This window comes from Bolinopsis microptera, chromosome 1 (genome assembly GCF_026151205.1).
Source record: "Bolinopsis microptera isolate Bmic1 chromosome 1, MBARI_Bmic_1.0, whole genome shotgun sequence".
Lineage (NCBI taxonomy): Eukaryota > Metazoa > Ctenophora > Tentaculata > Lobata > Bolinopsidae > Bolinopsis > Bolinopsis microptera.
This window is the reverse complement of record NC_087072.1, coordinates 14,137,405-14,149,563: the sequence shown is the minus strand read 5'-3', so window position 1 is coordinate 14,149,563 and position 12,159 is coordinate 14,137,405. Positions and strand designations below refer to the sequence as shown.

At 37.0% G+C, this 12,159-nt stretch overlaps 1 protein-coding gene across 1 annotated transcript in view; it reads right to left on the bottom strand.

The window, feature by feature from the left end:
• Window positions 1–12,159, bottom strand: part of LOC134818411 (DNA damage-binding protein 1-like) — a 119,867-nt gene that overhangs the window by 104,830 nt on the left and 2,878 nt on the right. The gene's annotated exons all lie outside the window — the stretch shown is intronic.

The window sequence follows — 12,159 nt, the reverse complement described above, 5'->3', positions numbered from 1 at the left end:
GTTGCTGAAGATATCAAAGAATTAGAAGTTTGGGAAAGTATTTGGCTTTTACAATTTAATCCTGCCAAGTGCAAAGTAGTGCACATTTATTTTAACAACAATCCTAATTTAAATTATAAGGTAAATGGTATAGAACTTGAAGTATCTGCACAGGAAAAAGATTTGGGGGTTATTACCCATAGCTCCCTGCTTTGGAACGAACAGATCGAAGCATGTATCGCTAAGGCAAATCGTATGATTTGTTGGATTGTAAGGAATTTAGTTATTAGAGAAAAGGTTGTTATGATTGCTATATATAAAGCTTTAATAAGACCTCATCTTGAGTATTGTGTCCAATTGTGGAATCCACCTGCGGCTCATGGAAGTTGGGGGACTGTTTTGGAGCTGGAGAGCGTCCAGAGGCGGTTTACCCGTCTGATTGATGAGGTGGGTACTCTTCCTTATAGCCGTAGACTGGAAATCCTCAATTTGACAACGCTGGCAGAGCGGCGAATACGTGGGGACCTTATTGAAGCTTTTAAGGTTATTAATGGTATGACTGATTATGGTTCAGACTTGTTCAGACCAAGCAGATCAGGTCTTAATCTGGTTTCATCCAATAGATGTAGTAAAAGTGTGACAAAGGTCAAGAATATCCAGAAGTCTTTTCTCCCGGAGCGAGTTATTCCATATTGGAACAAACTCCCTCCGGACGTCAAGAACTCTGTGACAGTTTTAGGTTTTAAAATTAAATTAGAAGGATATAAGATAGATATGATTTCTAAAAGTATTACAAATGATTGCTTTTTTTGGAATGTTTCTAATGAAGTTTTATTAAGAATTGAGGGAGCCAGTTATGTCAGTAATAAAGAGAAACATAACAATTATCTTTGGTTCCATCCTTATGTGGCAAAGAAGCGTTTTATAAATCTTTATTCCACTGGGAAGTTTTTAAAATAGGATAATGTTTTTGATGAAATTGTTTTTAAATATTGTATTTGATAATTAATTAATGTTGGTGGGGAAATATTTATTATATATTTTTTCACACAGTGCGATGATAGTTTGTAGACATGTGTGATGATGTGATGTCATAAATTTTACTTTACTTTACTTTACTTTAAGAGAGGGTGTGATGTCAGCCTATTTTATATGCTGTTATCTAACGACATCCCCCTTTAGGTTATTCCATGTAATACAGTTCATTGTAAGTTGTTCTACATTCATTACCTGGTTTCATTGAATAGTAAACAAGTACAAGAACCTCACACCGGGACCAAGAATCCTGAATTAACCGGGACCGGGATCATAAATCAGCATTTGACCGGGACCGGGATGAAAAATGTGACTTGACCAGGACAGGGATAGCTCAAAATTGCCAATCCCGGTCGATTACTGTAATAGAAGCACCGATATGTCTACGCAATAAATATGCTTGCAGAGATATGAGCAGTGTCTACCACGCCCTTAATTGTAAATTAGGTGGATCAATTTTCATACACCATAGTGCCATAAGAGACACTGCAGCTTTCTTTCTGGAAGAAGCAAAGGCAAGACATAGTAACAGTAATGGCCCCATCATATTTTCTAAATAAGGATAACTGTAGATCATCACAGGCTACAATAAAACAACAATATTCACTAATTAGACTTTTAACAATTGTTAATAATAATTATTTAAGCCAACACCAGCAAGGTTTGGGGATATCAATGATAAGTGCTGATAGTAGCAGTTGGTATACAGAGTACAACAGGAATCAGGCATTCCATCAAATTGACCCTTTGTCAGTGATGCATATATTGATAGAGCTAATATCACTAGTGACTAGAAGAAAGGAAAATTAGTAAATTATTCAAGCAACATAGTCAGATAATGAATGGTCATTGTCTGAGTATTGTAAATTAAGATGAAATTAAGATGAAAGGAAGTTTGCGTTTAGTATTTTCAAAGTATTGACATAAGTGAGCCAAAAATCAGGCGTATATTAAAATGGTGTTTTTTAGCTATGGTGTATCCTCAGTTTACCAATTGATACAAATCAATTGGTAAACTGAATATTATAATTGACAGTCAACATTTTAAAATCTGAGTAGAATTCTTCAAAAATCCTTTTTGTAACAAATTTTGTAAAAATGTAGACCATATAAAATTTATGGTACAAGCTTAAAGTTTGTTGGATGACTTAGGAAAGAAAAATTTTTTTTTTTTTTAGGAAAGAAAAATTTTTATTTACCACAAATAATCAATACATAATGTTATATTCATAAATAAATTCAAATTTCAATTTCAAACACATATACAGTACGCCGCGCACACAGCCACAATTTAAAATTGTTCAGAAATTCGTAGGTCAGCTGTAGGCGCCGCGCACAGGATCTATTTAATTGTTAACTTACAATTACATGTCACATTTCTTAATTACTAGAGCCAAAATTTCAGAAGCAAAATAATTTAAAAGATATTTCTGTCGTTCACGCAGTACAGGCCGTGAGCACTGCGATCTAATTAATATAATAATGGAGAGATTCCAAAAAACCGCGCGCTCGTTATTTATTGTGATTAAATTGAGTGCGCGCCACTGTGAACAGCAGTACCGCTCAAGCATGAATTAGTACTGAGCGGTACGCAGTTCTGCGTGAGGCGTAGACATTTGTAGCACACGTTTCATTCAACTAATCCATTAATCCATGTGACATGTACAATGTAATTATATTAAAGCAAAAAGAATATTAATTTTAGTAATAATTGACGTAAACATATGTGTTTAAATAACATCTATAATCTAGCGAGTTACTAATACCGTTCGCGTTTGTTTGTATTCTTGATTATATATCTTTACACTAGCCTATATTATGATGGAGATATACATTATATAATTGCTCCAATATTCAACACTGCTAAACAACAAATACCTACTCGCCCATCGATGAAGCAGTCGCCAAAACAAAGCTCAAAGTTAATATATCTTCGTACTTCGTTTTGGAAACTGTAGAATTCCAATAAATAATTAGTGTTTCAATCGTGTATTCGATGGGCAAGCACTCGCCACTTGAGGCCGAGACAAACGGCACCAGCTCCGCTCCGCAACCGTGAAGTAAGGCGGGGCGGTGGTGTGCGCCGTTTATACGGCCCACAGCACGAGACATTTTGAGCTCCAAGACTTAAGACTATAAAAGTCCCGAATTAAACGTAGCGACTTACCATCGTCAGCCGTCAAAAATTTAGAATTTGTATGTTATAAACTCTACACCTGCTATCAGTATAACATGTAATTTAGTTTGTTATTGGCTAAATTTTCAACTCGATTAAGCGATGCAGACGGATGAACTAGGCTTCTCCTCCGTCAAAAACACAATGAGAGGGGATTGTGGAAGGACACGAACACTATTCGTTAACTCGTACCCCGGGTACCCCCTAGAACTGTGTCCCATCAGAGAGAGCCCATCACCCGTCAGATCGAAAACAGTGTTTTAGTTTGGATATATGCTGTACCAATTACAATAAATGGTAAGTCAAGGCTGACGTTGGTAGCAAAGTATAAAGTGACACGTCACAACAAAATAACCACTACACACTACACACACTATACGCTATAACTATTGTACACAGTACACAGTATAACTAAAATATAAAATATAAACAAGTTACAAGAGACAAAAGAGTTTACAGAAGAGTTTTACATCGGCTCAGCACCGCCAGGACATTGGCTATACACGTGGGTCAATTAGTTTGATTTGGTATGGCTCGACCGGGAAAGTGGTCGAAATTAGTGCTCTTAATGAGTCATCACTGTCGTCTGAATATTAGAGCGGGAACTTCCCAAGTTTCGGCCGACAACGCGCACAGCATGGGCGCGCAATGCTATGCGCGGTCTCATATTACTGTGTCATTCGGCGGTTGCGCTCAGCGTTACTGGGAATGAGTTGTATGTTGTTTACCTAAATTCAAGCATGGTATTCATAGATAAGCTTGTCAGTCAGTAAGTGCTTAAGTGGGAATAACAGGCAAATGAATATCACTTCATAATCAGAATTCAGTGAAATTTCTGTCACACCACTCAGTTCCATACCGGTTTTGAGCTCTTAGAAGTGACTGTTTAAGTAAATTCTTGACAGATCCGCATGTGGAGGTGAAAGTTAACGGGCCAACTTTACGGAATTCGTTCCACAGCCATGCAGATTTATAAATAAATTGATTAGTTGGAGAGGGTGTAATGAACAGATTATCTTTCCTATTTGATATGTTGAATAAGTAGTATAACGAAATTGGTACTCGTGACTTAATGATCTTAAAAAGTTCCATTAAACAACGGTATCGGTACAGGTTCTCTGCAACAAGTAATTCATGTTTTGTGAATAGAGGCTTAGTGGACTCTTTAACATAGAATTCAGATCCTAGACGTTGAGAATTAATTGGTCTTGCTCTAGCACATGTCTTGAATTTGTCTACATAAGCTTCATAGTCTCCAAATAGAATCCTGATACACTTCTTTTGAGTAATAAATAGTGGTTTTAACTGATTATTGGGAATACCTCCCCAGACAGAAATAGCATAACCTAGGTGTGATTCAAAGAGAGAATGATATATTTGTTTATATAGTGATTCTGGTAAGCATTTCTTAATACGGTAGATACGTCCACAAGCACTTCTTAGTTTCTTGTTGAGGGATGATATATGTGGTTTCCAGCTCAATTTATCATCCATGATTACTCCGAGAAACTTTGTCTGACTTACACGTTTAATTATTTTGTTATTAATGGACAAGTTTTGGCTATCTATATCGGCATCTAATTCGTTATTATTACGTTTAGAGGGAGAAAAATACATGTAACAACACTTCTTTACATTAATGTGCAGTAGGTTAACTCCCATATACTTGTTTACGGCCTGTAGTACTTCATTAGCCAATTCATATGCTTTATTTCTCGAATCGGCAGCGACAAATATATTAGTATCGTCTGCAAATAAGACAAATTTACCCTTTTTAGTTATATTGCATATGTCATTGATGTACAGTAGGAAAAGTAGAGGTCCTAATACACTACCCTGAGGGACCCCGAATTCAACCGGTAATTCATCAGATTTGGTATCCAAAACGTTTACAAATTGTTTCCTATTAGACAAATAACTAGAGATAAGATTCAGAGCATTTCCTCTTATGCCATAGTTGTTTAATTTTGTAGTTAGTTTAGTTTACAGTGGTCTAGAGTGTCAAAGGCTTTTGAGAGATCGATAAAGACCCCTAGGACATGTTGCTTTTTACTAATTAACGATTCTATATGTTCTACAGAGTAGTTCAGTAGCATGGCTGAACTACTCTGACACTTGCGCAAACAATAAATCTTACTTCGCTTCGTATCGAGATCGTTGCTTTGTTAGGAAAGAAAAATGTTAGGAAAGAAAAATGTTTATTTACCACAAATAATCAATACATAATGTTATATTCATAAATAAATTCAAATTTCAATTTCAAACACATATACAGTACGCCGCGCACACAGCCACAATTTAAAATTGTTCAGAAATTCGTAGGTCAGCTGTAGGCGCCGCGCACAGGATCTATTTAATTGTTAACTTACAATTACATGTCACATTTCTTAATTACTAGAGCCAAAATTTCAGAAGCAAAATAATTTAAAAGATATTTCTGTCGTTCACGCAGTACAGGCCGTGAGCACTGCGATCTAATTAATATAATAATGGAGAGATTCCAAAAAACCGCGCGCTCGTTATTTATTGTGATTAAATTGAGTGCGCGCCACTGTGAACAGCAGTACCGCTCAAGCATGAATTAGTACTGAGCAGTACGCAGTTCTGCGTGAGGCGTAGACATTTGTAGCACACGTTTCATTCAACTAATCCATTAATCCATGTGACATGTACAATGTAATTATATTAAAGCAACAAGAATATTAATTTTAGTAATAATTGACGTAAACATATGTGTTTAAATAACATCTATAATCTAGCGAGTTACTAATACCGTTCGCGTTTGTTTGTATTCTTGATTATATATCTTTACACTAGCCTATATTATGATGGAGATATACATTATATAATTGCTCCAATATTCAACACTGCTAAACAACAAATACCTACTCGCCCATCGATGAAGCAGTCGCCAAAACAAAGCTCAAAGTTAATATATCTTCGTACTTCGTTTTGGAAACTGTAGAATTCCAATAAATAATTAGTGTTTCAATCGTGTATTCGATGGGCAAGCACTCGCCACTTGAGGCCGAGACAAACGGCACCAGCTCCGCTCCGCAACCGTGAAGTAAGGCGGGGCGGTGGTGTGCGCCGTTTATACGGCCCACAGCACGAGACATTTTGAGCTCCAAGACTTAAGACTATAAAAGTCCCGAATTAAACGTAGCGACTTACCATCGTCAGCCGTCAAAAATTTAGAATTTGTATGTTATAAACTCTACACCTGCTATCAGTCTAACATGTGTTAATTTTAATTTTGCGAATAATATAATAATCCAAATTTGATTTTAGTCTTAATCGTTGATATGACGCATATTACATTTTACAGAAAGCACGCTCAATTTGATAAATATGAAATAATTTTACAATTTGCTTGATTCTGCAATAATGAATAAAATGACTTGGTAGTGCGCCATCGACAGTAAGCCGCGCGTGCCGACTGTAGGATGGTTTTTTAGCGCTAATTTCGGCCAGCACAATTTTCTTCAAACAAATAGATCATAGATATTGATAATTCTCTCCGACCTCTGATTGCAACAAAAATTGGTAAGCTTACTCATAGACTTACAAGGAAAGTGTCCGAAAAATTTAAAGCATATCCAACTATCAAACATTATGTTACAGCTAAAAGCAGCGTATTTTTTTCCATTTTGATCACTTTATCAACTCCGATATTGTATCACGTAGTGACCCCCACGGTCGCTTCACTATAGTTTCGACGATACATGGGGAGCCGCGCACTCGTGCGCGGCGGGTCATACAACGTATGACAACTCCGATAGCAACCAAATTTTTCGGACAGTTGTGAAAGCTTTATTGGAAGGTCGTCGCCAATTTTCAGAATGATTTCATCCAATGAACCGAAAATATATCCGAATAATACGACAAAAATCAACGAATTTGGTCAAATTACGCGACTTTTACAGCTAATTTTGCTCCAAAAGCCGCGCACCATCAAATATATGATGATGAAAATCTAAATATTATAGGCTACAATGAGCATTTTAGTTACAAATAGTATGAAAGATCTGAAATTTAAAAAATAAAAACCCTAAAAATATTTACACCCCAAGTTAAAAATATAAATACTTTATTTTTAAAAACACTATCAAATAAGGTGGTCGATCAGTCACTTGTGTCATTACGACGACGTCGTTATATCAAGTCAAATATTCCCCAAAATAATTTAAAGACGATTCCCGATCAAAAACGTTTTTGGTAGAAAAAGTTTTTCGAGTTACATAAATATCAATGGAGATGCAATTTTATAGATAAAATCAATAAAGCTTAAAAGTGAAGCCCAAAACAAAGTAACACACCCAACAATGGTTGAGATGTGATACATCCAAGCAGTCTAAGTCGACAATAATATCATGTGAGTTAATATAAAACTAGCTCCAATGTTCATGTAACCAGACAGGTTCTACCAATCCGAAGAGTAAAGTAGGTTTCCATTCATTCAGTAGTAAACAGTGTCTAGCACTGGTCGTCCTTAGAGGGACTCCCCATTTATTACAGGCCTGGGTAAGGCCGCGTACATACCAATGGATAGAGCATTGGCCGTCTAGTGTAGGGACTAGACTCCCCAGCTAGGCGTGGGTGGGCCCTGTAGAAATACAGATCTTTTTTCTTAGCTTGAGGTCATCATTATTCACACATTCACTGCAGATTTGGATGAACTTTGGATCTCTGGAGCAGTTTAGGATCGCCAAGTGTGGAGTACCCAGATCTTCCAGATTGGAGACCTCGTTACCAATACTGAGAAGATATGAGGCTTGGTCCCTAAGGTCTTCGTCAACATGACCACAACTAGTCAGTATATGAATTGCAGTTTGTTCTTCATGACCACAGGAGCAATAAGGAGATGGCCATTTCAGTCTGTCAAGGACAAAAATATAGCACCTTGGCGAAACTAAGTAAAACAAAATTTAAGTAAAACAAAATTTTAATTTTATTGCCATTACAATGAATAATGATATCATAATAAATATAAGTAGACATCCGATAATAAACTTGTTACATCCAGTACAACCCAAGATGTCAGCCGACGCGACTTACAAAAATAAAGAAAGCTAGCATGTTATGTTCATTGTTCATAGTTTTTCTAACGAGCACGCTTAGCACTTAGGCTGTACGGAAATAGTTTTAATTCTACGTCATATTAAAAACTTTACATCATTTTTGAGATATAAAAATAAATTTTAAAATAAATAACTCTTTTGCTGCTTAGGCGCGGCACCGCGCTTGACCCACATGCTATACAGTGTGTAACAACACATCGCTGAAAACAGAAGCTGAATGAGCTATAACATATAAGCGGTGCGCCGCGCCTAAACATAAAACCATAAACTTTAAATATTGTCAAGATATTAAACGAGTTTTGCAAAATAATATAGCATGCTGACTTCGTAGGATATTACAATTATACCAGTGCCAGTTCCAAATATGAGTCAGCGTTTAAACCAAAAGCAGTTGGCAAAAGGAGCCAGTTGCCTGCAAGAGCTTTACTAGCACCCGATTTACCACTTTTGGAGCACAAACTCAAACCTAAAACCGGCCAAGCACAAAAATATGTTATCGCCACGATTGAGTGGATTGATTCCCAGAATATTTATCAGCACGCGGCACTAATAATATTATATGAAGTTCATTATCGAATTTTAGATATGCCCTGGATCGTTTAACACATATAAAAGGTTATTAAAGAATAATTAATGTTTGGTTCGTATAAATCGATATTAATCAATTATTTAAAATAGTATTTGTATTTGTGTTTGTTATTATTAACTATTGAGTTGCGTTCGATTTAAATATTAAAACACTACTACAATACATTTCACAAAACAAAACGACGGGGACACAGAAAGGAGAAGGACAACACATCACACGGACGGAAACTGCTGCTGTTGATGAGTATCTGATTATATTAATTATGGGTCTTTTGTTCATTAAAATAAGTGTGATCATACTTCTAGAGTATATTGGGCTGACACAGTTGCTGCAAGGTTAACATTGGGGTCCAAAACCGGGAGTGTGATACAACTTAATTTTGCGTTACGTAGTAAGAGATACAAAATATAAAATATAAGATATAAGTGACTGTAGGTTCACGGATATAGCGCGGCGATATTTCATTTTTCTGGCGCGGTAAATCAAGCTGGGTAATGAAATGATAGAGTTATACAATATTTAAGTTTCGCGCGCTACGTTTACACAATATATTTGTGAGTCCGTCCCACGTTCCAGACACACACTCCAGACAAGTCCAGACACTAGTTTAAAGCGGATGAGCTGATCAGTGTTCTGCGTATATGCGTGAATATATAGTTTCTATGTTTGACTGTGGTGTGTATTGTGTGTGTTATTTTGTGTGTGTAGTATGAAATCTATATGGACTAGTTTGTTTGTTCTTATTATAGGCACATGTCATTTCCATCAAAGTTGAGTTCTGACCATTCATCAGTGTTTCCAGCTTTTTGAGCATTGAGTAGCATAGTTTTAATGCGACCTTTAACAAGTGCAATTGGGGACGAGAAGTCAATCTTACTAGAAAGTTTAAGGAATTTATTCCACATATTCAAGGTTTTATATACAAACCAATTGGTTGCAGCGGGGTTAATAAAGTAGTTATCACGTCGGGGTGACTTTTGAAATAAATTGTACATCGGTATTGGAGTGTGAAGTTTGATTATTTTAAACATTTCAAGTAGACAGTGGTACTTATACAAATTGTGCACGCAGAGTATTTTGTTTCTGCTGAGAAGGGGTTTACTTGATTCTCGTTTATAGAACTCACTGATCTTTTCAAAAAGGTATGACAAATTTGGTATTGTGAAAATTTTCACAGTCTCTAGAAAACAATGGTACAAAAAAATTTAAAATCTGAGCAAGTTTATTGTGCACCCCCTAAAATGACGTGTATTGAACAAAATTGAGGCACTTAGTTGACAAAAACTATTTACAATTATATTACTGGCCGGTGATTTACCTAGCTCGCTTGCCTCGGCCTCCCGTTGTAGGCCCGCCGCGCACGAACGCAACAAAGAAATTACTTTTCAGTTTTCGTGAATTTGCGTACAAAAAATTTATTAGCATTCTGTATACTGGTGTGTCGTATGTCACTTTTTTGAACTATTGAAGGTCTAATAATACATATACTTGACTTACCTGGGGACTCCAGGCTATTATGTTCATAAACATAATAAAGATTCGACGGAATGACAGGCTGAGCGCCGCCCAGTAAACTTGACTTACCTGGGGACCCCAGGCTATTATGTTCATAAACATAATATAATATAATAAAGATTCGGCGAAATGACAGGCTGAGCGCCGCTCAGTATATACTTGACGTACGTTGCATGCCACTTTTCGCGAAGGCGGAAAATAATGTCTCTGATGTTTGTGATACGTATTACGTATTACATGTATCAAACATATACTTGTACCATCAGCATAAAGCACAAAATCGTCGCAGTTCATTGTGTCATTCATATATTACACGAACAAGAAAAGCAGTGGACTTAGTATGGAACCTTATTTTACATACATAGACTCTGATGTGGTATCTTGTATTGAGAAATGAAGTCTGCCAGAGTATCAAAAGCTTTGCAAAGATAAATGAAGATTCCTAAATCTTAGATGACCAATGGGGCACTGGATGTCGTGATCGAATCAACTTATTTGTGGAGTGCATGTAGGGTTGAGTGACCTTTCCTAAAAACAAATTGTTCCTCATTGAGAATGTCATTAGTAGTAAAAAAGGTATAGAGCTGCTTGTAGACTGGATTTGCTCTAACCAGAGCCCTCTCGCTTGCAGTAGCGCGCGACCGGGCTATTCTACTTGTGAAACAAGCGCGTCAAGCAGTATGCGTAGACACATGGCTATGTGAAAGACTGGATTTACGTTTTCAATCTTTAATATGGATGGGATAACTGCTAACGGTATAGCCCACCATGTTGCACATTACTTGCATTGTTGACTGTATCACAGCCTACACTGTAGGCAAACGTACTCGCTCAGCACAGGGCATGCTTCAAGATCATATTTACCTGGGACCTCAGGCTATCATGTTCATAAACAATGATAGAATAGAGATTAGGCGGAATGACAGGCTGAGCGCGGCCCAGTAAGATCATATTGGTGTAGGTATTATTCTGCTTTCAACAATTCATTAGGTGTCGATTTCAGCAGTTGGCCTGTTGGCACGCCCCGTTTAAAAAGTGCCTCCCTGTTGGCGCCCCCTCCCCTTTTGGCGCTCCTCCCTAAAATTGAACGAATTAGATGATTTTAGAGGATACGCTGGTGTAATCTCTAAAAAAGTGTGTTTTTAGAGCAAAACGCGCAGTTTCCCCCCCCCCCCCCCCCTAAGTAAAATACAATTTAAGTAAAATACAATTTTTATTTTCCACAGAAGAATCAATACATATTGAATTATAAATATCCGATAGTTCCATTAATAATCATTAAAAGTTGCTTTGTCATTTGTAAAATCAAAAACGAAAAGACGTACGCTGAGCGCGCTTGGCATCTTTTCTGCAGCTGCCTAATTTGTAGCTGCCTAAGATTGCGCACAGTGGGGTCGGCGGGGCCCTTTGTTACGCCACTGCTTAGAGATCTGATACCTGTGGGCTCTATTCTCTGTATGGGGCACATTGTGGCCACAGTAGATGGACTCTATATATTTTTAGATGGACTCTTGTAGTCATGTAATTTGTATATTTTTGTAAATGAACTATATTTTAGTGTGGTAACAACTTCGGGACTTAGGTAAAATTACTTCCGTGTCTCAGTAAAAATGGGTTCTAATGTTAATTAAAATTTCCTACAATTACAATTGACATTGGAGTTATGTAACAGCCGCAGCCATGGGTATGTGGCTTAACTCTGGTTAGACCCTGCTCCCCTATGGATAAGCTGGCTCTTGATTTTTTCCACAAAGCTCGTTAATTGGTGGGGTGGAACCCGGTAT